Genomic DNA, 19304 nt, shown 5'->3' with positions numbered 1-19304 from the left:
TACTTAAATAAAAAGTTTTTTAAAAAAAGGAAGTCAATATAAAATGAACAGTGAGTGGCAGCACTATAAACTTTTCTATGAAAGTGGTTTTCAAAAAGTGAGTGCACACATATATTTTTGAGCTAGGCAAAGTTTACTTAAAGCTTCTAAAATAATGCATCTGCAACCACTTACGGAACTTCACCTGAATATGTTGCCATTTAAAACCTGAAAATGTCATTTTATACTTTTTTTGGGGGGGTGAAGGAGGAAAAGATAGCTTTATTGCTTTTCTAGGCAAAAGGAGCCACAGCCGGCTAATGCTTTAAAAACTGTGCCCTCTTTGGGAAAGATTAGGAGATGGTTTTATAGTTTGGGGAGTGGAAAATGGGGCTGTAGATAACAATCAGGGAAAAGGCAAGCTTGCATTGTCATATTTTTTTAATTATTTACTTTTTTAAAATGATTTTTATTTTTTTCCATTATAGTTGGTTTACTGTGTTCTGTCAATTTCCTACTGTACAGCAAAGTGGCCCAGTAACACATACATATATACATTCTTTTTCTCACATTATCCTCCATCATAAGTAACTAGATATAGTTCCCAGTGCTATACAGCAGGATCTCATTGCTTATGCATTCCAAAGGCAATAGTTTGCATCTATTAACCCCAAATTCCCAGTCCATCCCACTCCCTTCCCCTTCCCCTTGGCAACCACATGTCTGTTCTCCATGTCCATGATTTTCTTTTCTGTGGAAAAATTCATTTGTGCCGTATATTAGATTCCAGATAATAAGTGATATAATATGGTACTTGTCTTTCTCTTTCTGACTTACTTCACTTAGTGTGAAAGTCTCTAGTTCCATCCATGTTGCTGCAAATGGCATTATTTTGTTCTTTTCTATGGCTGAGTAGTATTCCATTGTGTATATATACCACATCATCTTAACCCATTCATCTGTCGATGGACATCTAGGTTGTTTCTATTGTCTTTATACTTAAATCTTATTACTTCCTCAAAATTTTTCCATCCCAGTGAAGAATCTTTCACTCCTTCATCATTCTCTCTGCTTATAATATTATTTTATGGCTCTGTTATTTCAGTAAAAAAAAAGTCTGAAGGTTTCTGTCTATTGTGATACAGTCAAAAGTGACCTGCTGTAGTGCCCAGAAGAAAAATGACTCAGGACTTCATCCTTACCCCCCACACACCTCCCCCATCCAGCTGAAAGCCTGTTACCTTCTCTGATGGTGCAAGTTATGGAAACTAGTAACTGGACTGATCCTTACTGAGGTCTCACAACCTCAAAATATAGTGGCCTTGCAGGAGCCGTAAACCATGGGACAGCGTTCGGCAGCTTCAGTCAATGTGATTGTTTACACAGCTAGAATGGTTTTAGCTCACTCTTAAAATCCAAAGCCATGGACAAAAAGGTACACGCCTCAATATTTTTCAGGCAGGGATTTCCCGTTGTGGCACTGCGGGAAACGAATCTGACTAGGAACCCTGAGGTTGCAGGATTGATCCCTGGCCTTGCTCAGTGGCGTTGCTGTAAGCTGTGGTATTGGTCACAGACACTGCTCGGATCCTGCACTGCTGTGGTGTAGGCTGGCAGCTGTAGCTCCAATTCAACCCCTAGCCTGGGAACCTCTATATGCTGCGAGTGTGGCCCTACAAAGCAAAGCAAAAAAAAAAAAAAAGTGAATGTGTGTTTAGATTTAAAAAAAATATATTTTCCAGCTATTTCAAACAATGTATGCAATCCACTCGTGTTTAAAGACTTGGCAGCTCCACTCACATGATCAACTTTCACTCAAAAACATACCACGGTGTAACTCATCTCCACAGCACTTGTGGTGATTTACTTTTTACAAGGTTTGTTTATGTCTTGCAGTCTTCAGTAGAGTGAGAAATAAATTCAGTGCTTCAGCAAAGTGAGAAATCAACTCTGAACTTCAGTAGAGTGAGCAGTAAACTTCGACCTATGGTAAAGTGAGAGAGAAACTGCATGCCCTTCCTTTAATCAAGATCATGTGGTGTTTTTCATGTGGGTAGACATAGTGAGGCTAAAAATATATAAATTAGTATGGGGTTAAAAATAAAAGTGCATACAAGCCATCTTAATCATGTGTTTTGAAAAATTAAGCCAATACTTCAAATAAAATCTTAGAGGTCCGATGGATAAGATTTAAGATCAAATCTGAAGATTATAGAATACATAATGATGTAGAATAGATAATACAGTGAATGTATGACTAATATTGAAATATGGATGTAAATTCCTTTTATCTTGGAACACACTATAAAGGAAGCTTTTCACGCATAATAAATTTAGCAAGCTACCTTATTGATAATTTGGTTTTATGATTTCCCCTACTGGAACCTTTTCAAAAGAAACTAGTCATGGTTGGAAAAAATAAAAATCTATTTATTCATTTTCTTTTTTTTTCCTCTCTTCACATAGTTTTTTTTTCAACACACTTTTTTCAAGAATTTCTGTAGATGTTTAGCTTTTTTCATATTCTCTCAGAGGAAAAACACATATTTCAAAGCATCTGTAAAATCTATAAATACAATGGAACAGAACCGTACTGCACACAAATGATGCTGATTCAAGGTGAGAGTATCTTCCTAAATACTGTATTTCTTTCAGATGGTTATTTTAAAACATTTTGCTTTATTTCAGTGGAATTTTAGTATTTCAGGCAACTTGTACATCTGTGAGTCTGGAGTTGTGTTTATCAAAGCACCAAAAAATAAGTAATAATAACAATGAATTTTCAAAGCAAGATTTATAACACACAGAGGCCATAGTTCAATTAGGATGAAAATGTGCCCAAATGTGATTTTAAAGTAAGTATTTACTAACATACCACTATTAAATATTTTGATGTTATTGACAACTGAGGAAACTATATATTTACTTTTGAATCCTGGGAATTTTTCTGGGACTAAGATAAAACATAAGCCAGTTTTAACAGTGGGAGTCGATATTATATAAAAGAGTTTCTCACAGTGATGAAGTGTCCTCAAGGCCTTCTGTTTTATGATTTAATTATGTGGGATTCCAAAATCAAATTCTAAGAGGAAATAATAGTAAAAAACCAAAATAGAGTTTATTTAAAAATGCCTTTTATCTTCTCGCAATGGAGACCACTTAGAACAAAATTCATGCTTGAAGAGATGGAAGTAAAGAAGCAGAAACGAGCCAAAGCCTATTAATACAATGAGTACATCCAAATTTTCACAGTGACAGCAGAGCCAGTTCACTCAGAGGTTAGTTAAATAATTATTTTAAGGACTCACTGTCCTTTCTGGGAAAATGAACTGTGTAATGTCAAAAGCTCTCACGACGTGAAAAATTGGAGCAGTCATGAATATGGATTAATATCTATTCACAAATTCGGGCTTCACTTACTGAATTACAGGTGGCATATTTAGTGTTTATTTAGCATTTTACAGTTAGCGTAGCTGTACTGAAATTGCAATACCCACTTATCTCTATTAGACAGATGTCGCTTGGCTCATTGCGATTGTCAGGTGGAATGCAGGTTGTACATTACAATCATGGCTGTAGTTGCCTTTGATAATAGGAGGAAGAAGGTAAGTAAATAGAGAAGTTACTGTGAAATTTTTTTTGGGAGGGCGGGGAGATTATTTTTGGGTAACTGATAGAAAATTCTTGAGGAAGGCTGAGATTTGGAACTGACTGCGTGCACTGCTATATCCCAGTACTTAGGATAGTGCCTGAAACAGCTAAGAAATTAAAAAAAAAAAAAACTTTCAAATCAATGAAATATAGTAACACAAAGCATTGATAAAAAGGACTTAAAAAGACAACCTATTTGGAAGATCTTTCCAATTTTAAGAGTATTCAAAAATATAGAGGTTAATTAAGATGATTTCTCTTAATTACTCACTTATTATGGTGCTGGCGACTCCCTGTTTGATGACGTTGGAATGAGAATATCAAGAAGGAGAACTTTTGTCTTCACAGAAAAATCTATGGTGTGTTTTGGACTTCTAACATAAACCATGTCATCAATACAGAATTTCCATCATTTCATGGTCCAAACTTGTTTGTCTTATAAATTTACCCCACTGTATTACTATTTAGCTTTAAATGTCTTTATCTTTTTTCCCAACAAATTGTCCCACCTTTGGTTTTACATTAGTTTTCATTACCATTCCCATTACATTAATAAATGCAAAGGAATTAAATTATCAAATTAAAAAGTCCAAAGTAAACTCATTATCTTCTTCCCAAGTTTAGTCTCCATCCAGTCTTATTAAGACTTTGAAAATTTAGAAAGTCATAAATCCTAAAATCTTCAACCACTTTTTCATTTTCTTCATCTAACAGGTTGTCGAGTTTAATAAAATTTGTTTCAAAAACATTATTTCAAATTAATCGCCCCTTTTGCTTTGTCTCTATTATCACCTATGTTCAGGTACTCATCACATACTAACTCTTCTTTTGCAAACGTCGATGGTTTTCTTGTTCCCAAACCTAATGTCACTTCATCTATTCTTTTCAAGTTTTCTAAAGTTACCTTCCCAGATTGTATGCATATCATTTCTCAGTTGAATATCGTTTCACAATTCCCTAGAGGCTACAAAGCAAAATCCAGTTACGGTCGTCAGGATCTATCATAATCTTTGCAGCCTCCATTGGTCTCCTTCCATTTTGCATATCCGTGTTTCCAGACCTCATGATCCTCTGAACTTTACATGTACAATATTTATCAATTCTTTCATTGCTACTATTTTAACAGCTTGATATATTCTTCTTGACTTCAACTCCAATAAATCCTACTCATCCTTTAAGGTGTCCATCAGATGCTAGTTCTGTACTAACAATCCTCCATGGTGATTTCTGTTTTTTTCTACTGAGGCAGTAGGTTGGCCCCTAAGTCAGTCCAGACTCCACTCTATGACTCAACTGGTACAAAAAGTGACAGTTAGGAAAATAAGTCTCAGATGAATTATGCTGAATATTATCAATGCATTTTCTTGTTCTTCAAAGAACATTAATTCACAGACCAAAGATGCAGATATCTAGCTCAATGAAATATGTCAATAATCAAGTCTACAAGCTGTTAAAGATGAAGTACATACAAGCTGTTAAAGATGAAGCCTTTTCGTGTCATTGTTTCGACCCTCACCTGGACATATAAGACTATATTTATCATTGAAACAAAAATAGTGCAGGCTTTGAAGTGACTTTGATCTGCTTATTTTTGTTCCAGTGCCCTTTTGTTTTTATTGGCTCTATGAAAGTGATTCATCTTTTCTTTGTTTTCACTCAGCGGTGCCTCTGGATTTCATCTTCAAATGGAATGGTTAGTAGCAAAGATCATCACAGTTTTTGGGCTATTCTTTGTTTAGCACATAAAATAATGACATTAATATATAATATTAATTGTGTTCTTACCCTCTGCCAGGCGTCATATTGAGTGTTGGTACATAGATCCTTTCATTAAATTACCTCCCACCCTGTGATGCAGACACTATTATTATCTTCATTTATAATTCCAATAACTACTTTTAAGATGACTTAAAGTCTGCTTTTATAATATAAACATTTAATTGCCAGCAAAAGTATAAAGCACTAAACTTCATTAAGAGATTATAAATTAAACTACAATCTAGTACTTCTAGAAAGAATGGCTAAAAATTAAAAGACAGACAATACCAGATATCTGATAAGGACCAATAAAAATTCTAATATACTGGCTAAAGGAGAAAAAAAAAATTATCCATTACTCTGGAGAACTGTGTGGCAGAATCTTCTAAAGCTAAAGTTAATAAAATGATTTTCTTGACTTCAACTCTTTGTTAAATATCCACAAAAATGTGCACCAAAAGATACAGACAAGGATATTCATAGCAGCACTATTTATGATAGCACAAACTGAAAAATACTAATGCCCACCAATATGAAAATAGATAAATGAATTATAGTACATTCACCCCAAATGATCACACACAGCAAAGAGAATAAACAAAACTCAACCTCATACAAGAGCATACGTGTATCTTATAACATAGTGTTGAGGAAAACATGTCAGATACTAAAGATAAATACTATTTTATTCCATTTGGTAGAGTTTCAAAGAGATAAACTATAGGTGGCGCTGGAAGTTAGAATAGTGGTTACCTTGGAAGGTTGAGTTGCTTTCTATTTCTTGGTCTGAATGTTGATTACCCCGATGAGTTCAGTTTGTGAAAATTCATCAATTTGCACATTTATGATTTTTGCACTTTTTAGCATGCATGTCATTTCCAAGTGAAATTTTACATATAAAAGTAAACGTTTGCTATTTTTTCCTAACATTGCAGCTTGAGGCCGGAGGACCGCAGCCATATTGTGATTGTGAAGCAACCTCAGCATAAATTAGCTCTTTGAATAATGCCCAATCATCAAATGAATTGACTTCAAGTCAAATAAAGATGATTTGGAAATAATGGAGTTTCAATTCCACATCCAGAGGGTCTTCACTCTGTCTCTGGTCCCATCCCCCCCATCTCACTCTCTCTCCCCCAGCAGAGGCTCAGTATGCCAGCAGCTGCTTAAACTTACCAAGCTCATTCCTGCCTCAGGCTTTTTGCCTGGAGCTATTTTATCTGCTGCAAGTGCTCTCCCTCCAGAGAGCTCTGCAGAGCTGGCTTCCTCATTTCTTTTGTGTCTCTGCTCAAAGGTCTTCTCATCAAAAAGACCGGCCCTCACCTCCACATATAAAATAGTAGCATTTCTCTCTACACTCTTACTTTCTTTTCACCACTGATATAATTATCTTTGCCATTTAAATACTTTGCTCATTGGATCTGTCAGCTGCCTCTGTCCACTCAAACCTAAGCTGTGCTCTTTTGTTTGTGGTAATAACCTCAATGCCTAATAATTTCTGGAAATATGTAATATGTGTATGATAACCATTTGTCAGTAAATGATATTAACATATGACTTTATTAAAGCTACTGACAGTCTCTAAGAAATCTGATTATCCCTTCCTTTTTCTAAGTTGAAGCAGAGAAAGCTTGGCAGAGAAATATGGCAGGACAATTGCAGGGTGGGAACTTCCTAGGTCCCCTGACCCATCTTGCTCACTCCCTGAAGTTTAACGGGGCCTCTCACAACTTGAATGTTCAAACGGCCTCTTTCCTCTCTTTCCTCCTTTCAAAAATCAAATCCCCAAGGGTTCCCTTGTGCTTAAGGACCTGATGTCTCTCTGAGAATGCTGGGGGGATTCTTGGCCTTGCTCAGTGGGCTAAGGATCCCACATTGCTGCAAGCTGAGGTATAGGATTCTGTGTTGCCTTACTGTGGCTTAGGCCAGTAGCTGCAACTCTGATTCAACCCTTAGCCCGGGAACTACCATATGTAGCAGGTGCAGCCATAAAAAGAAAAAAAATATCAAATCCACAACTTTTCAGACAGTTTTAAATATCCACTTAGAATCCCAAAGTCCCTCATGTCTTTTCTCTTCCTCTGCATGTTTTGTGTTTTTTCTTTGATACTTGGGCCCACAGGAAATAAAGAACTTTTCTGTATTGGGAGAAAGGCAGGTCCTAGGGTCAATGCTAAAGGCTCTTAAGACATCCAGATATCCCACGGCATATACATGTGTACAACTGTGAACACTTATTCAACAAATATCCATCCTGTATACAGGGTGGGATGGGGAGTGTATATAATGATAAATATTTTCCTATGTTTCCTGCTTTTAGCAGAGTTTATATTTTAATTTAGGGAATGTCTCAGGTCAAATACCTCAAAAGCAGACCCTAAAACAAGTACAGGAGCACAAATGGAGATGATGGGAGCAGGGGAGAAAGAACGGAAAGCAGGGAAGAGAAGGAAGATGATAAGTGCATTGGAGGGCTGTTAGTTCTGTGGGTAGTTGGGGCTCCATATTACTCTGCCTTTCCAGGATTTGTCACAAGGTACACCTTGGAGTTGTCCCACCCAAGGTTCCGTCAGCTCTCAGCCGTCATTGGTTGAGGGCTGCTCCTGGGACATGAACCCACTGGTGCTTTGGCCTGGCCCCTTGTGTAGGCTGAGCATGCCTTGTGGTCAGAGGAAGCCCCAGGCTGAGAAGACCAGGTATTTCCCTAGGGAGCCGCACTGAGTGGGAACCATAGGAAAGAGGGGCCATCAGGGAGTCAACAGCACGCCAATTAGGAACAAAGGAAAAGCCAAGAAAGAAAAAAGAGAACGGGAATGATTGGGTCATTCTTTCAGTTGGCCAAGAAATGTTGTTCTGAGTGTGTGATGCTGAGCTGAAATAAATGAAAGGGACTTAGTCCTGCTTACACTAGAGGAAGCACACCCTGAAGCCAAGAGAGCATCCAAGATGGAGGCTAGGATGAAGGAATTACTTTGGTGTGTTTAAGAAACTAAGAGGCCAGGGAGGTCGGAGTGAAGGAAGCAAGGGAAGGGAGGGAAAGGACGTCATCAGTGGTGTGCAGGAGCCAAGGCATGTGATGATGCCACTGGGGATTCTGTCTGGGAATTCCATGTGCCTACATTCGTTGCATAAGCACATGTATGTATGCCTGTATATCTGTGTATTCGTTAGCTATACATTTTGTAAATATAGAGATATATTTATTTATATATGTCTAGTTATGCACTTATTCATACACATCAGTCTAACGATGGATGAAAATAATGGAATCTGTTTTCATTCCAGTCATTGTGCACAAATGAACAAAGTAGACGAGTAAGTGTATATTTTGTGATCGAGGTTGAGGTATCTGTAAATAACTCTGTAAATATCTAGTCACATATAACCAGGACAGTGCTAATGAGAGTTATCAAGGGAGCCATATTTGTGGGAAGCTAGTTGGCAGAGAAGAAAGGAAAACAGGATTGACAGATAAAGTTTTATTTTTTGATGGAATCTCCTTAAAGGAAAGAACTATTATAAATCGAAAGGAACTAAAAATAAATTATTAAAAACCATATAACATGAGGCTTCAAGCATGATGGAGAAGGTTTTTTTTTTTCTTTTCCCATTATTTTTCTTCTTTTTAGAAATATTGGCTGTCACAAAACCAGAGAGATTGACTATTGAGTGACTCACTCCAGGACGCATCTCTAATTTTTTAGGTCTTGCTTTTTCCAGATTCCACGTTAGCGGGAAAGTCACAAGTATTATTTGACTTAAATTCAAGATGCATTGGCATTACCTACAGTGATTTTTGAGAGTCTTTTAACAAAGGAGGAAAGATTACTGCGATGACAGCGAAATTAGACAATTGTGCAGACACATTATGTTGAGTTGGCAGTGAAACGTTTGTGGTACACCTGTTTTATGCAAATGATACAATAGCAGGAGAAATTCAGCGAGGCAGCATTGTTCTCAGTTGTTTTAAAGGCAAGGGGGTCATGGAGACAATGCTGATATGGGCTCATTTTTAATGGATTAAAATTAGTTTCTTACCTATTGAAATCTTGCACAGCATGCGAAATGATTCAACTCTGAGTTATTGCTGAGGGGGAGCCGGATAATAGAAAAAGCAGAAATATCTATGTTCTTTCCCCAGATGGCCTCCCGCTGCCCTCGCCTGTTCACTCTCCATTCTGCAGAAAGCTCAGGACTCTGCCTAATCAATGGCATCATTGAGGACTGAGTTTTAGAAGTCAGCCAAGAGGGTGTTCCATCCCTAAACTCGGCTCCTGGCCTGATTTTTTACAAGTTACACACTTGGATAATCCCTTTGTCATCCAGTTGCTGTGAGGCCAGCTGTTACCCATTGAGACTTAATCTTCTTTCAACACTCTTCCTAAACATACTGGTTGGGAAACAGGAGCAATTGCATCAAACCAGAAGGAATTCAGTGGGTAAATTATTTATTAGAAAGAGACCATTGTTCCCCCCTAATATTTGCGCGATTCCCATCAGATTGATGATTGCTAACTTTTGCTAGTAAGAAACTCAAAATTACCTGGAAAGATAAAAATAGTTAAGAAATTAAAAAGTCTATGAAAGGATTCATTTGTAACATTTTCTGCTATTTTTCAAATTGTGTATGTTGAAATCGACCTGACTTTCCCTCATTGGGTAAAAAAATTAAAAAATTGTGGTATATCCTTACCATGGAATACTACTCAGCCTGAAAAGGAAAGGAGCTACAGATAAATGCAGCAACATGATGAATCTCAGATGCATTATGGCAAGTGGCAGAGCTGAAATAAGATCAGTAGTTGTCAAATGTTGGGAATGGGTGAAAAGAATTGACTATAAAGGCAGACTAGGGTATCATTTGAAGTAATGGAACTGTTCTATAACTCAATCATGCTGGTGGTTACCCGACTATGATTATATACTTTATTTTGTCAAAACTCATAGAATGGCATACCAAAAAGGGTGACTTTTACTGTATGTCCATTACACATCAAAAAATCTTCCCAGACTTCAAGAAATATTACAAAGCCACAGTCATCAAAACAGTGTGGTGCTGGTACCAAAGCAGACAGACAGACCAATGGAACAGAATAGAGAACCCAGAAATAAACTCTGACACCTGTGGTCAAGTAATCTTTGGCAAGGGAGGCAAGAACATAAAATGGGAAAAAGAAAGTCTATTCAGCAAGCATTGCTGAGAAACCTGGACAGCTGCATGCAAAGCAATGAAATTAGAACACACCCTCACACCATGCACAAAAATAAATTCCAAATGGCTGAAAGACTTAAATATAAGACAAGACACCATCAAACTCCTAGAAGAGAACATAGGCAAAACACTCTCTGACATCAACATCATGAATATTTTCTCAGGTCAGTCTTCCAAAGCAATAGAAATAAGAGCAAAAATAAACCAGTGGGACCTAATCAAAGGAAACCCAAAAGAAAACAAAAAGACAACTTACAGAATGGGAGAAAATAGTTTCAAATGATGCAATGGACAAGGGCTTAATCTCTAGAATATATAAGCAATTTATACAACTCAACAGCAAAAACGCCAATCAATCAATGGAAAAACGGGCAAAAGACCTGAATAGACATTTCTCTAAAGAAGATATACAGATGGCCAACAAACACATGAAAAAATGCTCAACATCGCTGATTACAAGAGAAATGCAAATCAAAACTACCATGAGATACCACCTCACACCAGTCAGAATGGCCATCATTCATAAGTCCACAAATAACAAGTGCTGGAGGGGCTGTGGAGAAAAGGGAACCCTCCTGCACTGTTGGTGGGAATGTAAACTGGTACACCCACTATGGAGAACAGTTTGGAGATACCTTAGAAATCTATACATAGAACTTCCATATGACCCCGCAATCCCACTCTTGGGCATCTATCCGGACAAAACTCTACTTAAAAGAGACACATGCACCCGCATGTTCATTGCAGTTCTATTCACAATAGCCAGGACATGGAAACAACCTAAATGTCCATCGACAGATGATTGGATTCAGAAGAGGTGGTATATATACACAATGGAATACTACTCAGCCATAGAGAAGAACGACATAATGTCATTTGCAGCAACATGGATGGAATTAGAGCCTCTCATACTGAGTGAAATGAGTCAGAAAGACAAAGACAAATACCATATGATATCACTTATAACTGGAATCTAATATCCAGCACAAATGAACATCTCCTCAGAAAAGAAAATCATGGACTTGGAGAAGAGACTTGTGGCTGCCTGATGGGAGGGGGAGGGAGTGGGAGGGATCGGGAGCTTGGGCCTATCAGACACAACTTAGAATAGATTTACAAGGAGATCCTGCTGAGTAGCATTGAGAACTATGTCTAGATACTCATACTGCAACAGAACAAAGGGTGGGGGAAAAAATGTATACATGTAAGAATAACTTGATCCCCATGCTGTACAGCAGGAAAAAATAAATAAATTTTTTAAAAAATCTTATTTTAAAAATTGTTTTTGGTTGAAAACTACATTTCCTTTTCATTTTATTAAAAGAAGAGCATGTCACTCTTGCTTTATTCCTGTAATATGAAATGGTACATGATATGAGGTACAATGGCTCAGAGTTCCTTCTGAGTTTATGGGCGTTTATGTATTGCTTTGGGTTGACAAAGTGGGTTAAGAAGAAATGAAGGTAATATGTAGCCTTTTTCTGCAGCAAAACTTTTAAGGTAGTTTTGTTAAAAACTACCTGCTTATTACCAACAGAACATACCTAGGGTTCAATGTAATTAAAACTTTTGAAACATATTCCTTATTGTTCAGAGCTCTTTTAACTTAATGGACAGAAATTTGCTTAAAACTAGAGTTATAAAAGAAAAATTGAAAGCTAGTAGGGAAGTTTGTGAAAAGAACAATATGTTATGACATTAGAAGCCTTTTTAACTGGCTTGGATTCTTCAAAGAGATCAATGATATATTGGTGGCTTTAAAACACAGAGCAAATTCTTTGACACTACTCCTATTAAAAGGCAGATTATCTGTGTCCTCTCCTCTTTGACAGCTTTGATCAGTACAGTAGAGCAAAGTGACACTCTGTAATAGCTGTACAGCTTCAACACTGTAGTGTTAGAACACTTGGTGGTGGATCCTGAGCCTAACTCTCCTAAGGCTGCCATGTTGTGGGGAAGCCTAAGCCACATGGGATGCCCGCATGTAGGTGTTCCAGCAGACAACCACAACTGACTCCAGCCTTTGAGTTATTCCATATTAGGCAGCAGAAGCTTTCAGATGATCCCATTCACCAGCCACTTAAGTTCCAAGGCATAAAGCATCATGGAGCAAAGACAAGCCATATTTATAGTGCTCTGCCCATTTTTCTGTCTCCAGTATCTGTGACCATAATCAAATAGTGATTATTTAATGGCATTGAGTCACTAAGTTCTGGGGTGGTTTATTATGCAACAGTAGAAAACTTTGAACAGGCATGGGACAAAAAGCCAAACAAAAGAAAACACCTTAAAATCAGAGACTATTTTAGATTTAAGGAGACCAAAGGAACCTGACCACCAAATGCAATACTTGATCTTTACTGCATCTTTAGGGGCAAAAACAACCTAAAGAAAACATTAGGGACAAAGAGGGACTTTTCAAAATATAAACTTGTTGGGGAAAAAACAAGTAGAATTAAAATAAAAACTAAAAAAGAGAGAGATGCAATAGAATATTACTAAGCCATAAAAAAAGATAAAGATAATGCCATTTGCAGAAACATGGATGGAAATATAGACTCTCATACTAAGTGAAGTAAGTCAGCAAAAAAAAGACAAATACCATATGATATCACTTATATCTGGAATCTAATATATGGCACAAATAAACCTTTCACAAAAAAGAAACTCATGGAACTGGAGAACAAACCTGTGGTGCTAAGGGGAAGGGGATGGAGTGGGATAGACTGGGAATCTGGGGTTAATAGATACAAACAATTGCCTTTGGAATGGATAAGCAATGAGATCCTGCTGCATAGCACTGGGAACTATATCTAGTCACTTGCATGATGGAGGATAATGTGAGAAAGAGAATGTATATATATGTGTGTGACTAGGTCACTTTGCTGTACAGTAGAAAATTGACGGAACACTGTAAACCAACTATAATGGAAAAATAAAAATCATTAAAAAAAAGAACTCAGGGAGCATTTTGTAAGAAAAATAACAATAAAATATTTTCTCTACTAATTTTGAAAAAAGAAAAAAAAGAGGGAGAGAGAGAGAGAGGGAGAGAGAGAGGAGAGCGCAAACTTAGGCTCTGGCATCATTTGGCCTGGGTTCAAATTGTTGCTCTTCTCCCAGGGAGGTCTGGGACCATAGGTAGATAAAATCTCCTCCATTTATAGGGTTGTAACAAGTATTTAGTTATCTTACCATTATGTGGATTGAAAGAGACAGTATATCATGTGTAAAGTGGTTGGAATAATTCCCAGTATACAGAAAATACTCAATAAGTATTATTACTAATAGTGATTATTTCCAACCTTAGAAAAGCCATTATGAACCCAGACGACTGTTCCCTGACTCCTTCTCAGCTTCTCTCTGGGTGTATCTGCTTTAACTTGCCCCTGTCTTTGCAGAATGGTTTGTCCTCCTTTTGAATGCATGTCTTACTTTGCTGCCCTGTCTCTCTTGAGCATTTGTGCCCTCTGTTAAGGCAACCAGTCCAGACTCTTGTGTCCCTCAAGCTCACTTCTAAATACCAGAAAGAGACAGTCTGATTATAGATCTCGGGTCATTCAGAGCCAATCAGCTTTAGAAACAAGTTGAACAGGCTCCTGTAGTATAAACATGGTTGTAACACCCCCAGATGTCTTAAAAAAGAGCTCTAAGAAAGGAGAAATGGGATCACCAGACTTATCTCCTAAATAGAAGATAATTTTAACATACATTGGCGATAGAAATAAAATTATTCATTTTAGGTTCATGGAGACCATTTTAATTGTGAAAATTAGAGTTGTATCTGGTGTTTCTAATCTGAGAGAATGTAGGAGATAGTCAAGCAAAATTGGGAAACCAGAGCTTAAAGGAATGTCTTACTTGCCCATCTTATTTCTGTCATTTTAAAAATCTGCAATAAAATGATTGTGAAAAAAGTGTTGCTTATCTTCTCTGAAGCCAGTAGACTGGAAAAGAGCAACAGAGAGTGTATTGATGACATCATTTTATGTCTTATGAAACAAATGTTGCATTTGTTGTACTTAAGCTATTTCAAAACCATAATAAACTGATTTATAATCTCTAGAAATATTTTAAGGGCATATTATTACAGGAATATATTCTCATAAAAACTCCAGTAAATCTTATGCTACAGATAGAACATTGACAGTCACAAATCAGATGTGTACCAAAAAAATAAAAAACTCTATTATACAACAGTACACACTTTCCTTGATCTCCAATAATCCATTTTCACTCACAATTGGAAAACTTAATATAATCATTTTTGGTGGAATTGCTGCATTGAAGAGTATAAGGATTTAAATTTAATCACATAGCCAAATTAGCCTCCACCATTTGAATAATCCTTGTCAAATTGCCAATTCACCACTGGTGTGAATGAGAATATTTACTTTCCCACATCTTTATCAAGCTAGATGATTTGAATCTCTTTGTTTTTGATAATCCAAGTGCCAGTTGAGTTAAAAGCAATTCAGGTGACTATCAATGAGTTTGAGAATCTTTTCTTCCTTTAACTGTCCTTTTCTCTTTGTCTTCTGTGATTTGACCGTACGGATTTGTAGAAGCTCTTTATATGTTCTGGGTATTAATTACTTTTCTGTTATGTTTTCCCCAAAAAAGTGCATTTGAATCTAAAATATACAAACAAACAACCTTATCCACAAGGGGTTGATATGATGGGCAGAGATTTCCAAGGGATTTCTTAGGAGAGTCTTTATCTGGCTTGAGTTCCATCCCTGCCCAATACTGGCCCTGTGGAAATTGTTCTCTCTTCTCCTCACACCTAGTGAGCAACTCCATTGTCCGTGAGGATGCAGGTGGGGAAAAGTAGACTGCTGTTTGTCTCTTGCTCAAGATGTCTAGAAGATGACAGATGGATTAATGAGAGAGTATAAAGGGTTGTATTTGGGGAGTAACTTCTTCCACTCACAGGAATGAGGGGGTCTTTTCCAACTGTGCCCCCAAGCCACCTGTGAGACCCCTGAAGAGGGGCCCACCAATTACTGGAAGCCTGGACCAGAGAGGCACAGATGTCATGGTTGGGGTTGAGGGGGATCATCCTGGTTTCCAAATGTCCCATGAGTCTCCTCAGAGCACAGCCAGACCCAGAGCATGACATGTCAGTTGTGAAAGGGACTATTCTCAGCCAAGCAGGGACCTTCCTGCTCTGTCCTTTTGTCTCTCCTTCCTTTTCCCTACCCTTTACCGACAAGCAGGTTCCAAAACTACATCCAGCTAGAGGGTGTGAGGTGAGAAGAGATAAAAGAACCAACAGAAGCCGACCACATCCTCTTCCCTAAAAATAGGGCCCCGCAAATGCAGCACAGAGCTGGGGAGGACGATGAGGAGAAAACTTATCTTAGAAAGAAATCCGAAGTGTTGATTAAGATCTTGGACTGAAATGAGAATATGTTTTTAACTTAACTTGAACCTAGTCCAGAGAAGTCATGGTGTCTGTCAGAGCTTCTCCTACTTAAATCATCTTGAGGATGTCCATTGGGAGACAGAAGTCATGTTACTTTTAGTTGCATCTCATACATCATGCTTTGGTTAACACACATTGCAGGTATTTTTTCCCCAGTCTGTCCTTTGGCTTTCTTTGTATGATGTTTATAGACAGTCACAACTCTAAGTCACCAAATTCATCTATCATTAGAAGGGCCTCCTTATCCTAGGGTTATAAATACATTCTAGTTTAAAAAAAAAAAACTCACATCACATATTTTAGATTCCTACAAGTGGTTTTTAGATACATCTGGAATTCATTTTGTGAATATTGTTGTAGTGTTAACCCTCTGAGGAGAAATTTCCCTCTGCTGAGGAGAGCTGCTTTGTTTGGGGTTGCAACCTCCTTCCAGAGGGCAACCCACATGCAGTGACTAATCCGGGTGGGACTACAGCACACTGCTGCTGCCCCCTCACCCCCCCACAACCCCAAGGGCTGGATGCCCAGCCTCAGAAGTTCTGCTTAGGGCTGGCTGAATCCCCTGAGACTAAATCACAGCCCAATGCCTCCCTCTGTCCACTGCTGCTTCCCTCACATCCCCCTCAGTTATGATCCAGAGAGCAAATTCTCAATTGGCTTCTTGCCAACAAATCTGTCTCAAAAATTGCCTCCTGGGGAAACTGATCTACAGCAAAAGTTAACTGAATTTACTTTTCTTCCCAATACAGAATTCACAATCTCAGTACTTTGTTGAACTATTAATCCTTTTGATTTAAATGTCTTTATACACACTACTATATACAAATTGGATAACCAACAAGGGCCTATTGCATAATGCAGGGAATTATACTCAATATTTTGTAATAAACTATAAGAGAGAAGGATCTGAAAAAGAATATATACACACATGTATATACATATATATGTATAACTGAATCACTTTGCCGTACATCTGAAACTAACACAACAGAATGCTAAATCCACTATGTCAATAAAAATAAAAACAGACTAGGCAAGATGGCAGAAGAGTAAGGGGACGCTCTCACCCTCTCCCACAAACACAACAAAAAAACCACATCTACATGTTAAATGACTCGCACAGAACAGCAACTGAATGCTGGCAGAAGACCTTAAACCTCCAAAAATGTCAAGGATCTCGTGACATAACTGGGTAAAACAAGAGAAAAGAGGAGAGGAGATCCCGTCGTGGCTCAGTGATTAACCAATCCGACTAGGAACCATGAGGTTGCAGGTTCGATCCCAGCCCTTGCTCAGTGGGGTAAGGATCTGGTGTTTCCATGGGCTGTGGTGTAGGTCACAGACGCTGCTCAGATCTTGAGTTGCAGTGGCTCTGGCGTAGGCTGGTGGCTACCACTCCGATTAGACCCCTAGCCTGGGAACCTCCATATGCTGTAGGAGCGACCCTAGAAATGGCAAAAAGCCAAAAAGTCAAACAAACAAATAAACAAACAAAAAGAGAAAAGAGGAGAGTGAGAGAAGGGGTGTCAGGACTGGACAGGCGCTTCCAAAAGGGAACTGTGAAGGAGAAAGGGAACCCACACCCTGGAAAGTCACCTAATCGAAGGAAAGATCAACCGAGTTGGAGGGATCTCCAGACGCTGAGAAGAGTACAGCAGCAGGTCTGATATCTGAAAAGCAGGGTGAGAGCCGAACAGATCATCTGAACCACTGGTACAGTCACCAAAAACCGAAACACTCAGGTGAGGGCTGGGCACCCAGACCTAGGCTCCGGAAGTTAGTCCCTGGGAGCGGGCTGGGGTCGGGGTGTGGAGACAGCCTGAGGGATTAGGAAGAGGTGCATCACGGGTGGAGGGAGCAATACGCTAAGGGCTGGGGAGTGGAAAGCCACGAGAGAGGGAACCCGGAAGAAGGTCTGGACCCACAGGAGAGACAACGTGCCAGTGTTGGGGAGGGGAGAGGGGGAGAGGAGAGGGGGAGGGGCGGGCCGTCATAGAATACTCCTTACATCAGAGCGAGCGCACTTGCCCGCCAGCTAGCAGAGAGCAGTGCTTCTCAGTGCATCCCCCGTCCCTTACCACGTGCACACCTGACCTGAGGCCACCTGCCATCCCTGACTGTCCTCACCACTCGCATGAAGCCAACCACCTCTGGGGCTTTACCTGGCTAGCCCCGCCTGCCCTTGGGGGGTGATGCACTCCCGCAGAGTAGGCTCCCAGTACCATCTGCCCCCTGGAAGAGCTCCACGGACCAGAAGTGCTGGGGCAAGCCCTGCCCGGCCACGGGAAGGCTGCCTCCATCACTGTGCAGACCTGCCAGTCCCTACCACCCTCAGGAAGTGTTCCTCTGTCTTGGAGCCAGCTGGCTAGCCCCGCCTGCCCTTGGGAAGAGCTCCAAAGCGTAAGAGCGTCAGGGCAAACCCTGCTTGGCCACGGGAAGTGCGCTGCCACAGTGATCCAGTCCTGCCAGTCCCACCCACCCTTGGGAAGTCCTCCTTTGCTTCAGAGTGACCCTGCTAGCCCTGCCAACCCTCAGGAAACACTCCACAGCAGTGCCAGGGAAAACCCTGCCTGGCCACGGCGAGTGTACCTCCACCATGAAAAAGAAAATAATGAGCAAGATGAACAAGCCCAGAAACCATTCCCAATTAAACCAACAGGAGAACTCACCTAAAGCAGTCAACAATGAAACAGATCTCTGCAGTCTGACAAACTTGGAGTTCAAAAAGGAGATAGTGAAAATACTGAAGGAATTAAGAGAAGATATGAACACTAATGCAGTCTCCCTCAGAAAGGAACTAGAAAATATAAGGAGGAGCCAAGAAAAACTAGAAAATTCATTTGCAGAGATACAAACTGAGCTAAGGGCAGAAAAACCAGAATGAATAATGCAGAAGAATGAATTAGTGATGTGGAAGATAGAATAATGGAAATTGCCCAAACAGGACAGCAGAAAGAAAACCAAATGAAAAAACATGAAAGCAATATAAGAGACCTATGGGATAATATAAAGCAGGCCCATCTATGCATAATAGGAATTCCAGAAGAAAAAATAAGGGAATTGAAAATATGTTTGAAGAAATTATCATTGGAAACTTCCCTAATCTAAAGGATACTGATTTCAAGATACAGGAGGCACAGAGGGCCCCAAACAAGTTGAACCCAAATAGATCCACAGCAATACACATTATAATAAAAATGGCAAAAGTTAGTGATAAAGAGAGGATCCTAAAGGCAGCAAGAGAAAAGCAAAGTGTCACTTATAAGGGAACCCCCA

Source organism: Sus scrofa, chromosome 17, assembly GCF_000003025.6.
Source record: "Sus scrofa isolate TJ Tabasco breed Duroc chromosome 17, Sscrofa11.1, whole genome shotgun sequence".
NCBI classification, from domain to species: domain Eukaryota; kingdom Metazoa; phylum Chordata; class Mammalia; order Artiodactyla; family Suidae; genus Sus; species Sus scrofa.
Note: the sequence above shows the minus strand (reverse complement) of the source record.